The sequence below is a fragment of the Cavia porcellus genome, unplaced genomic scaffold (assembly GCF_034190915.1).
Source record: "Cavia porcellus strain 051 isolate PalLab524CR breed Dunkin Hartley unplaced genomic scaffold, mCavPor4.1 scaffold_23, whole genome shotgun sequence".
In the NCBI taxonomy this organism is placed as follows: domain Eukaryota; kingdom Metazoa; phylum Chordata; class Mammalia; order Rodentia; family Caviidae; genus Cavia; species Cavia porcellus.
The window spans coordinates 22,401,834-22,414,872 of NW_026947506.1; the positions used below are offsets into that span (position 1 = coordinate 22,401,834).

At 36.5% G+C, this 13,039-nt stretch overlaps 1 non-coding gene across 1 annotated transcript; it reads right to left on the reverse strand.

Moving 5' to 3' along the window:
- Positions 1-11,665: 11,665 nt before the first annotated feature.
- On the reverse strand, positions 11,666-11,772 carry LOC111756943 (U6 spliceosomal RNA). Its single transcript, XR_002791337.1, has one exon. It is a non-coding gene; the product is annotated as a U6 spliceosomal RNA (small nuclear RNA).
- Between the last annotated feature and the right edge of the window lie 1,267 nt (positions 11,773-13,039).

Below are 13,039 nucleotides of genomic sequence, written 5' to 3' on the forward strand. Positions count from 1 at the left end.
TCAGGGGTAAAACGGTTTAGCAACGCTCAGATAGATAATAGTGGCTCCCTAATCTTAAAACTAAAAGAGCTAGTGGGACCCAAAATATACAAAGCACCCTGAGAAAGGGAAAAGGGAGGAATTGTCTAAAAAAGGAAGGCAAAGGACATTGTTAATAGTGTATCAGGATTTAAAAGTCACAGTAGTCTTATTACTCTGTTTAGTTTGATTATATTTTGTTCCTGTCTGTCTACTTATATTAGATTTAAGGGCACAGACAGCTAACCCCAAAAAAGCAGGTTGTACTACGGTAACTACCCTTAATTTCCTATTAACTTACACAGAAACCCTGTATTATTTACATTGTTTTACTATGACTGCTCTTATTTGAAGCTGGTTTGTTAGATCGCTGTTCAGCCCTGACTGATTTTATTCGAATTTGGTATGCTTGATAGTATCAAGTCTAAGAGTAGAGGCAACTACTTTGAAGATGACAAGATGTAAAAGATATCCATTCTGGTTTTGATTATTAACTGCTTGCAAGTCCTACAATGTCTTCAAAGTTGTGTTTTTATTAAAATAGCTATGTAATGTTATGTTCAATTATATTATGCCTGATGATGTGGACAATTCTATTGAAAATAACAAGAGAAAGCATAGTAATTACTGTAGATCACCTAATATTGTGGTCTTATATGTCTTTTTCATTTCATGTTTTTCTAGGAATTTATTTTGTTGTCTTGTTTTTATCTGTTTTTCCCTATAATACAGAAAGGATAGATATACACACATGGAGAAGATTCACACATGGGAAGAATTTCTAAACTATTTATGGGAACAGATTATATAATACATGATGTAATGAACAGATAAGAAAACCAATGGTAACTCTGTAGCATTATGATATAAATTTTAGCAATACTATCATTCACTGTTCAGAGTGATATTAGTCTAGTCTCTTATGTTTAATTTCAGCATACGTAATGATAAAGACAGCTACTACGAAGAGACTGAGAAACATTATGGTAGTCATTATTGACTTCCCCGAAATCAGGTCTTGAAGATCTAAAAAGCCTTCATCATCCTGTAATGATTTGATTAGTTTTATAATATTCAGTATATATTCAATGTGTGTGAAGATGGGGACAACTATTTGGAAGAAAACTAGAGAAAATAAGATAGACAATGTAGATCTCCAGTGGACTTGTTTTGAAATCTGTGTTTCTTTAAATTGTCTCTTTATAAACTGTTTTGTTCTGTTTAATCTTACCCTCTTTAAGATAAAAAACAAGTGTGTAGGACTGATAACCATATTACTAAGTTCTTGTTGGATCATTGAACAGAACTGTTTGCAGTGTCAATATCTGAATATCACTTTGTGTGCTTTAATTTTGTAACTCAGGCAACTATTTCTAAGATGATGGTATGTAACTTATTGACTGGTGATTTCTTACTGTTTATTTTTCTGAAATTCTATATTGTTTCTACCCTTTTTTCTGTTGTTTTCTTTCTCTTTAAATAAAAAAATAAAAGTAAAAAAGAAGAAATTTGGACATACGAATACACGTGGAGTAAAAAATATCATATAACAAGGACAGTAAAATTGGAATGATGTCAAGGATTGTCAGCAGCCGTCAGAAGCTAGGCAGTTCCTGAGTCTTTAAATAAAACATCTGCATTGAGTCCTTGGTTTTGAAGCCCTCACCTGCAGAACTGTGAGAGAGTAAGTTTTGTCTTTTTTTTAAGCCACTTTGTTTTTGGTCATTAGTTATGGCAGCTCTAGGAAACAGACATACTGATCCTAACATCATTTCATTCAGGTAAGGGGGGAAGTGTTAGATGTCATTGCTCAGTGTCCGTAAAAATTTAGGATCCAGACATATAGGAAGGGGCTGCTCAGGCAACAGCTGAACGAGATGTGAACTGTTTTAATATAGACTCCATGTTTCTGTGGTATTGGCTGCAGAGGGCCTGAAATTACCCCTATTGCTACGGGTTTCAATGAATTTCATATCATTGTTCTGAACTGTACTGATAAACTCTGCCATTTTAAATGATTTGATCCTTTCATTTCTTTCATCAACGAGAGAGGATGAATTTGAAAAATTATTTTATAAGAAGAGCACATTAATGCTTCCAGGAAAAGCATCCAATAAATAAAAAGTCTACCCTTTCCTTATTCCTATCAATAATATATTTTATTTATATATTATATAAAATAATATATTTTATATATTCCTATCCCTATCAATAATATATTTACTACTAGATTGAAAAGATTGATAACATTGTTGGAGCTGTGTGATTACTCAGGACAAATGTCTTCTTATTATTATGATTATATATGTAGAAAAATGTTTTTTCTTTTGCTCTGAGTTTAGGAATTTACTAAAGTTAAATTTTATTCTCTGTAGATTAAGTATCATAAGCACTGTGTCATTTAAAATAGAATTGTTGAGGCTTAAAATTTAAGTATATTTTACTTATTCTTCCTGTCCCTTATCTATTTCATCAAACTTTTCTGAATTATACAATCTCTCATGTTCTCCAATTTTAGCTAGTTTCTTCTGTAATTTTCTAGGTTAGACATACCCTTTCTTGAAGAGGAGTCTACATTTTTACTTTGTTTTTTGGTTTTTGTCTTCTTTTATCTGCATGCATCTTCTATTCTATCTATTTCTAAGGAGGGAAACTGATTGAGACTTTGATGCCACCTGAGTTCTTTCTTGTAGGCAATGGAATCTTTCTCATCATATCTTGACAGGGAAGAAAATAACATAAAAAATTTTGGGATCTCATAGAGCTGATGTTTATCTAGGTGACCAAAATTTGGAGCAGGAGGAACCAAGAAATCAGAAGTCAAGAAGCTCAGCCACCGTCTCCCTTGGAGGAATATCTTAGAGAGGATGCCAGTGGTCACATTGCTCTGCTGTCCCTGGTTGTCTCTATGAAGAGGAATTCCAAGAATAGCCTTTGCATTCATAGCCCAATGGGCAAGAGCCCTTTTGGCTGAGCCTAGACTATCGGCCCATAATGTGTATAATATATATCATGCAGCAGAAAAAGGAGGAATTATCTCCTCAGCTTGAGCAATCGCAAATGGGAAGTGGGAGGTCAGAGTCAGGAATATTTCACTAAGATTATATATAATGAGGAGGAAATGAAGATCTGTAAATGTATTAGGACTCGTCTAAGAGGGATGTCATGTGCTAGACAACACAGACCTGACAAATCAAGTAACCAGTACATGGTTTAGTCTTTACTCATAGGTGAGTGATAGACTTGAAGGCTAAGAATGATTGGCCATGATTCTGAAGGTGTTATTATATCATCTTCTAACACTCTGCTGCTGAGCTGTAGCATGTGTCATGTTTGCTCCTTTGGGACTGAGAGTTTGTTGATTGATTGATTGATTGATTGATGGTGTTTATAGCTGTCTCTCTCCTGCATTCACATGCACACTTCTTTCTTTTTTTTTTCCCTTCTGTTTTTTAATGCAGTATTAGGGATTGAACCCAGGGCCTTCACACTGAGCTATATCCCTATCACTTTTTAAAATTTCAAAAGATTCAGGTTAAGTTCTCACCAAATTACTAAGTGGCCAACACTGGGTTTGAAACTGTGGCTCTCCTGCCTCAGTTTCTCAGATTGGTAAGCAGATTATAGCCCTGTGCCACCAGGCTGAGGTAGATCATTTGCTTTTCTCCAGTGTTCTGAAGTTTTATACCATTCTTCTAGGTAAAGGTGCTTATTGACCTGTGTATTTGCTGGGCTTTCTCCTTCGGTCCTTGGAATGATCTTTTCTTGTTGGTGTACAGCTGTCTTTGTTGTTATCTCCTTTTCTGAATTGCCCATCAGGAGGAGATCAGACCTGCAACATGGTTCCTCAGGATCATTTTCTCTTCCCTTTTTGTTGTTTCTGTGATTGCTTTGGGTTGAGTTACTTCTCTCCCATCTCATTTCTTAAACTGTTTCTGCTTCACAATATATGTACTTGATTAAAGGATAAATATATGCTCAAATTTTCTGAGATCATTAACTAGATCAGTTTAGAATATATCTAACATCATTCCTTCGTGTATCTGTGTCTTCTTTTGGACATATTTTTCCAATGAACACTCATGACTTGGGACCATTGTGTGTTCTTTATGATGGCTTTTTTTCTTTCTTTTTATTTTCCTTTCCTTTTATTTCCTTCTTTTCATTTTTTAAGTTATATCCTCAGTCCCTGATACATTTATCTTTTAAAGGTTTTTAACCCATTTTGAATTAATTTTTCTGTATTATATGAAGCAATGGTCCAAATTTACTATTTGCATGTAATTACTCAATTGTCACAGCAATATTTGTTGAAAATACATTCTCGTATGAAACAATTAAGCACCATTATTTAAGTCATTATTGAGAGGTGATCTACAAGCCAAGCCATTCACCCAATCAGAGTGGGTGACTGGTTTTTAGTATAGTCACAGATCTGTGCTACTGTAACCATCACCAATTGTAGAAGAAACTCCATCCCCTTTAACTAATGTCCTTTTACTCCTCACCTCTTCCAGCTCTACACATGGATATTTTTTCTGCTCAGTATTGCATGAGTGGAGCAACCTACCATGTGGTCTTTTGTGGTTCACTTCTTTTGCTTAACACAAGCCTTTCAAGTTTTATCATTTTGAATCATGTCTTCATACAACTGACTCTTCATATCTACAGGTTCTGCACCTGCAGATTCACTCAACCATTGATGGGAAATATTTGGGAAAAAATTTCCAGTTGTATCTCTACTAAACATGCAGAGATTTTTTTCTCTTGCCATTATTTCTTAAGCAACACAATATAAGAACTATCTGTATAGCCTTAATACTATTAGGAATTATAAATAATTTAGAGATCCTTTGAAGTATATGTGCAGGTTCTATGAAATACTATGCCATTTCATATAAGAGACTTGAACATCTACAGATTTTGTTATGCAGAGGGGTCCTAAAACCAAATTCCATGGATACCAAAAGACAATCATTCTTCACTCATTTTTAGGGCTAAATAATATTCTATAGCATAAATGTCTTACAGTTTGTTTATACATTAGTTGACAGACATGTGAGTTGTTCTGATCATTTAATGATAAAATAGATGCTATGATAAACAGTCACATATAAATTTTTGGGTGGGAATGCTTTTTTATTTCTTTGGGAATATACTTTAAAGTAGAATTCCTAAGTCATATGGTAACTTTATGCTTACCTGTTAGGAACTGTCAGACTATTTTCCAAAGCAGCTACACAATTTCCCATGTCCACCAGCAGGATACAAGTGAAGGAATTTAGCTGTGTTCACCCTGACAATGTCCAGTCTAAGACCCTCCCACTCCCAGCACAACTGCGCTCTGTGACACATATGTATTATCAGCTCTGCTATTGATAATCTCTACTGGGGTGAGTTCTGAAGTTTCACCCTTGAGCAAGCACTACTCTTTTTCAAGCCTTGTTCTTGGTAGGTAATCACAACCTCTTCCACTGAACTCTCCTTCCCCTCTCATGATGATCTTACAAGAAAACCCCATGTCCTGTATGAGATGAACTTGTCTGCCTGGGTTTCAGAGCAGTCCCTTTAAGGTTTGTTCTGAAATAAACCTGTATCCCACACTTCTTCCTTTGTGACCCTGCCTCTGCACTCTCTCTCTCTTCCCTCCTCTTCCTTTTGAGCTCCAGAAGGTCATGTACCATTTCCTGCTAACCCTCCACTCAACACTGGACACTTCCTTATCCAGTACAAGATTGGTGAGATGGCCACCTACCTTCCACAGGCACTAAGGATATATAAGTCTGCAGTCCCAGACACTGGGGGAATCTCACAGGCTCTGTGGTGGACTTCTGCAGAAACTGGGAGGGGAATGCCTGCCCAATCTCTCAGAAAACCTTCTCTGAAGTCCGAGACCACGTTCACACGAGAGTTCCTCCAGACCCCAGCCACTCTCTTATCAGTTACTATGGGCTCCCAAATTTCTCAAATTCCAGCAGCCATCCACTTGGAACATCTGCCTAATCTAGAGAAACCTGTGATGTGGCCAGGTCACACAGAGTATCCCAGACCCTGAGGGGCTTCTACAGGGCCAGGCTCTGTGGTGGACTTCTAGAGAGATTAGAACAAGGTTAGCAGATACCCCTTTGGGTTAATTTGGCACATTTGATTTCCAGATTCTTCATGACCTTGATAATTACCTGCAAGAAACGGTAAGAGGCAGGAGACTCCTTATACCCAAACTTTCTTTGTTCCCTGCTCATGTCCCTGTCTCTGCTAGATTTTCTCTCTTACCAAGCACTTCTGCTGAAGGCAAACCTACCCTTGCCCCCTTAGACTCTGACCCTGGCTGGCAGATCAGCGTGTGCCACGCTGGCTTCCTCCTCCTGCCGCTCTTGATCCAGTACTGCCTTCCATCCCAGGGAACCCCAGAAGCTGCTGGAACTTTCATCCTCTCTCTCTTCTCCGCCTCACCAGTTACTCCAGCCCCTGCATGGGCCCCTGCTGCTCCTCCAGTCCTTCCACTGACAGCCAAAAACGTAAATAAAAATGCTGGGCCTAGGAAAGCACAGATCCATAAATTCACTTTTGGCTTCCAATTTCAGTTGGTATTTTGGTTTAATTAATACTCTTAACATCTTTCTTGTGCTTTGGGAATTCTTAAACTACAATTCCAGGTTTAAATTGTTTTTTTTTCTGCAGGTACTAAAATAATTTTTACTATTCAAGGTTACTTGAAAGTCTGTTGGCAGCTACTCAAATTTAACAATGTAATGACTGGAGGCCAAAGTGGGGGGGGGAAGAAAAAAGAAAGAGAGGACACTTGAAAATTCAAGTGGCTGCAGCCACGTTTGTTATAAAAAGTTGCAGTAAGTAGGATAGAGTAGAATATGGAAGAAAACTATTATATATATAGATATAGATATAGTCACACATATATTTGATGCTGAGAAATGGATTGTAGAGGATGTAGTATATAGAAGGAACTCTGTTACTATGCTTACTTTTGTTGGTTTGGTCAAGTCCAAGGAATTCCTTCCTTCTAAAAGCTCCTTGTTAGTTAAAGGGGACTAGGGTGGCATGGCCTTGGCTTCTCAGTTAATCCTTCTCAGGTTCCAGTTTTCCTCTCTGGTCTAATTGGTGTTTCCAGACAAAGGTTTTAACTTTCACTTCTGACACTGATATTGGACACAGGCTTTTCTGTATAACTATCAGGGATTACCTACACTGGTTAATGACAAAAATCAGGGCAGAGTTTCTTCTTTGGGCAGTTCTCACCTGATGTTACTGACTTCATAGTATATTAAATGTACTCATTTCTTAAGTGTACAGGTTTTCAAAGAGGCAACATTGAAAAAACATATATCAATGGCTTCCAGACTAAATTCTTATTTATGGGGTAAACTTTTAGGCCCAAGCATTGAACTTTCCCTTACTCATGGTCCAGCTACATGTGATAAGATGTACATATTAATCCAGCATGAGACAACCAGCCAAGTTTCTTCATGGCATTTAATATAATGATGTCATTATAATTTTTATGCTAAAATATTATGTTGCCCTTGGTCTCATGTTTTCTTACTGAAGCTTTATAATTGTTATCTGTTAACATTCTGCAGGGAAACAACTCCTAAGACAAGTGTGATTGATAAGGAAATAATGATTCTCTGGTCATACTATATATTTCAGGGTGCTTGATATCAAGATAAAATCATAAGATTAAACCTACTGCTCCCACAGCAATCCTGATGTAACTGATCTCTTGGGTGGTCAACAACTGAAGTTTGATGTTCAATGGGCTAAGAGAGCAGCCAACATTTTGGCTCTGGTTCTCCAAGGTCAATAAGGAGCTAGGACACGAGGGTATACTTTCTATTGGATCCTGCAACTTTGGTGAGTCTCCCAACCTCCCGAATAGGAAGATTGTTGGATCCAAGAGTACGTCACTCAACCAATGTCTAATGTGCTAAAAAGGTCACTTGGTGACCCATCTTGACTGTTGACATTGACAGAGGAGCTGAGAGACTCTGCACGTGGTTCCAAAAGTAATACCTGAGGAGCCTTAACTGACCTTCATAAACAGCAAGATGTAATTTTGATTAATACATGACTCATTTTAACTTGGTTTTAAACAGCTAGCAGAAAAGTATGACTAAAGAGATATTAAATTAATAGTAATATAAGCTAGACAAAAAAGGGGCTCCCTTTGATGATTTCTAGCTACACCTGTAGATAAATCCAGGCATAAGCTGGTTACAATTGCTATTCTAGTGCCTTAAAAACAGTGTCTGGACTTGACTCCTTCAATATGTCTTTCTATTCTTGAGTTCATGCTTCAGACATATGTGCTTTGATCTCCTGGTAAAGTTTGTCTGTTCTCACCTAGGGACTACCAACATTCCCAGTGATCATGCAGATGGAACCCAAGATAAAAATGCTTTGAATCTGCGCCTACCCCACAAAATCTACCTGAGGGTCACATGCACCATGCTTCATATGACATCTTCCAGATAAACAAGATAACATAACAGCAGCTCTGCAGGAGATGAGCACAGAAGTTCAGGCAGTATATTGGTGTTTAGGACTCCCTGAAAGTTCATGGGATTCATGGAAGTCCACCATCCTATCTCAGTCTTTTCCCTCTATAGTGCCTGTTCCCTTTTTACTTGTTTATTATTGCCATGCCTAATCAATCTGTTTCAAAGATTTTCAGCCACTGGACTGTAGTGATTTCACAGGCAGTTGCCACAGACCACATCAACATGGTTCTCCTTCTTCAGTTCAGACAAAACCCTAAACACTGCCGGCCCTAATCACCATGAAGTAAATAAGGCAGAGATGTGCTGCCCATTTTCCCTATCGAACCATAGCATCCAGAATGAAGAAATATGACCACTGCCAACCTGATTGAGACCACTCTAAGCAGCTCCCAGCACAGCTACACTCAGTGACCCATCCACTCTCATGCCTGCTGTTGATAGGCAGTGTCCTAAAGGCTCATCCTTGGACCACCACTTACTCTTCGAAAGCTTTGTTCTTGGTGGGAAGCCCAACCTCTTTTCACTGAATCCTGGTTACTGTGATCCAATAGAAGATCCTATAGCTTCTACAAAAGGCTGGTGATTAACCCAGAGTATTCTCTCTCAGTTTTCTTTTCTGAAATAAACTTGTCCTGGTGAGTTATATGCAGCCAGATATTTGAGCCTATTCTGGATTTAGGAATCTTACTGTAGTTGGTTTCTCAATGTCATGCTTTTCACAGACTTTCTTGCTTTTTTCCTTGTCAAATATTTCTGGCTAAAGGATTAAAAAAAGTAAAAGCATTTTTGTTTGATGTAATATAAAATATGGAATTGATCTTTCTCCCCAAATTTTAGTTTTTTGAGTTCTGTGTTTAGGTTACTAAAATATAGTTTTTAGCAATTCATGTAAAATTATATCAAGATTAAAATATTTTTCTTAAATCTACACATTCCATCTCAGCATTAGGACCTCAAACATAGTTCGCCTTTGTTGTTTTTTGCTTTAAACAGTGTTTTAAGACGCAAAAGTGAAATTCTAGCAGGGACACAGAGACTCAGAAAATGCCACATTGCTCATGAGTCTGAATTTTTGTTCTCCAGGAATGAAAAAAAAAGTGTTTTCCTTCTTTTTCTTAACAGTGAGGATTCCAGGGTCTCCATGTGCTCCATAACACTTGTTATTTTCTGACATTTTTGGTTCTAGCCATCTCACTGTGGTTTTGATTTGGAGTTCTCTGATGCCTAATGATGTGAATTATCATTTCACGTGTTTACTGGCTATATGAAGATTTTCCTTTAAAGTACAAAAGATTTTTTGTTTTTATGAGGTCCAAAATATACATTTTTATTTTCATTGCTCATACTTTTAACATTATATGTAAGATTTTCTTGCCAGCTCCAAAGTCATAAAATTATATTTTCTTCTAAGAATTCTAATAGTGGATCTTTGTTGTATTTTGAGTACAGTTTTCAATATGATGTGAAGCAATGGCCCAAATTTATTTATATTTTGCATGTGACTACTCAATTGTCCCAGGAATATTCGTTGAAAAACCATTCTCCCATGATATAATTAAGCATTATTGTTGAAAATCAATTAACCATAGACACATGACTTCTGGCTCTACAAATTCTACTCTATTTGTCTCTTTGTCTGCCCTTGAGTCACTAACACAATGTTTTGACTTCTATTGCCTTGTAGTGAGCTTTGAAATGAGAAAGCCTAAGTGTTGAACATTGTCCCTTTTCAGAATTGTTTGGGCCATTCTGGTCTTTTGAAAATCCATGTGAATTTCAAAAGCAGCTTGTCAGTTTCTATAAAGAAGTCACCTGGGCTTCTAATATGGATTATGTTGAAATTATCTGGTGTGTTCTTAAAGGGCAAAATTCAGACTTGTGCAATTTCCACAGTGACTTCTTTATTTCTCTCAGAAATTTTGCTCAATTAATTTTTAAAAAATCTTTTTACTGTAGAATAAAGCAAAGGGATAGCAAGTGACATGTAACACACATATACATTAATAAGTAAGTAGAGAAACACTCACACCTACTCATTAAAAAGTTAAACATTGTTAAAAATAAAGCATTACAGAAGTCACTCATGTATGACTGGAAATCCTAACTTGCCCTTTGAAGAAGTAACAGTTATCCTTACTGTTATCCTAACCACTCCTTTACTCCATCAAGTTATCATCCTTAGGTATTTCCCTAGAAATTACCACATAGCTTTTCATTAAAAACAGATATTATTGAAATATTTTTAACTTATAAGTCACTCCTCTGTTCCTTTCATTTTCTTGCAATATACCTGTTGAATAACCTGCTATATTTGAAAGACAGCTTATTACAGCCTAGATTTGGCTGATTGCATTCTCTTGGGACCAGCTAAAAGTTTCCTCTATTCTGTGTTTCTTATAAATCAATATCCATGATCATGATATCCATGTTTGATCTTGTTGACAACACCATTCCCAGCATAAATTTTTTTCTTCCAGAAGCACAATATGTGATGCTAATACCAGTTGGTGCTCAATGCTTTAAACCCATTCATTCACTGGATAGGAAAATGGTGATATTTTATTAATACCATTAATATTTAATCTATCATTTACAATACTTTTATGAAAAGGTGCTATTCCTCGGGTACCATAAGCTAATTCTTATAGGGAAGGATGCTTGATTTTTTCCCTCTTGTTCTTCAGTTTTCAAAGTGATGACTTTATTATCTGTTATTTCCTAAGGAAATTAGGTCATTTAAAGTTATTATAAACTCACGGATTTAAACATATTCTGTGTTGTAATTACACAGAATCACAGCGATTTTAATGTATTGTGAGGCCCAAATTGTTCCACGTTTTGTGCAGAGGAAACTTTTCAACTAGTTTCTGAGTCTTTTAACATGACCTTCATGTTACCTGACAATGATGTGTCCAGTGGTCCTTCCCAGGCTCTTATCCTGTTCAAAAAATTGGACAGGACAACCAATGAACATAAAAGATTAACAGTTGTTGAATATAAAAGAAGAAAAGAGTTATGAACTAACTCTTGGGAAAAAACAGGGAGAAAATGCACCCTGTGTGCAGGGTGGACCATTGCAAGAACTAGAAGACAGAGGCAGCAAGGTCAATGGCTGTTGTCTTTTTTTTTAATACATGGAATGCTTCCTGAATTTGCATGTCATCTTCATGCAGGGGCCATGCTAATCTTCTTGGTATTGCTCCAACTTTAGTATATGTGCTGCTGAACTGAGCATGGCTATTGTTTTTAAATCATCTTCTGGCTTCAGATCCAGGCTGTCCCAATGGGGCTCCATAACTGACAGGTCAACCCCACGGGCCTGCCAGTTTGCCGTGCCCTAATTTTCTGCCTCACTAATAGTCTCCTATAGCCCCCACACTGCTATGTCTGAATGTTTTGTGTTTTATCCTGTATATTTCCTGTCTCAGAGTTTGAGTCAGCCAAAGAGTTCTGGTTATTTCAGTGGAGAAGTTTTAAGACAAAATTTGATTGTTTGGAAGAATCCTTCTTCTCTTCCAAAGAGAAGAAAGTTAGTATTTTCCCTTTGCTGGGCAGTACTAAGAGTTGTTTTCTTCTCTGTGTGAATGTTTATCAAAAATAGATAAATCTCAAATTAGTTTTGTAAGTATGTATTTATTGTTCAACATCAGTGTGTGTCAAAGATAGATTGTAATTAGTTCTACAAGGACCTACATATTTCATGTTCACTATCAATTTTTATATCAATCTCTAGTTATTTAGTTTTATGAAACAATAAAGTTCTAATAAATTAGATAGAATATTCTTATCATTTTTTTGTTTTCCCTTGATACGTTTTTCTTGTTCTGGGACTCATACAATTTATATGTTGAAACTTCTTTGCCTGTCTTTTTATCATTTTTTCTGATTTTACATGTATTTTAGAGCTTTAAGCTTTTTCTCCTCTTTACCTTTTGCTTTTGTAAAAGATGGTCTTTATGATTGCTTGCCATTGATCTTTCTGATTTAATTTTAATTTCTGGCACTCTTTTCTTTCCTATTTTCTCTCTTTTAACTTCTAAGGATGTCTAGTTCTGATTTATATTGCTTTTTCATATGCACATTGTTTATCAGTCGAAGTATTGGTAAAGTTAAAACATATAGTTGTTTTAAATTCATAATAGATAAGAACAGAAAAATAAACAGTGTACATTATAAATTCATACAAAACACACATAAAAATAAGAAATGATTATTTCATTAGTAATTAAATTCTGAGAAATAGAGACTACTTTTTGTACATATATGCATCTTCAAAACTTATTATTTTTTGGAGGGGTACAGGTATTGAACTCAGGGCCGTGTGCCTACTAGGCAGGCACTGTGCTGCTGAGCTATATCTCCACCCACTTTTGTATATTTGATTGGCAAGGGTGAAATATAATGCTCATGACTTGCAAGGGTGCCAGGAAATGCCCAACTTCACACACTACTCTGAGGAGATGCATCGCCTCAAAAGTCTTCCTCTAGCTTCAGACACACGT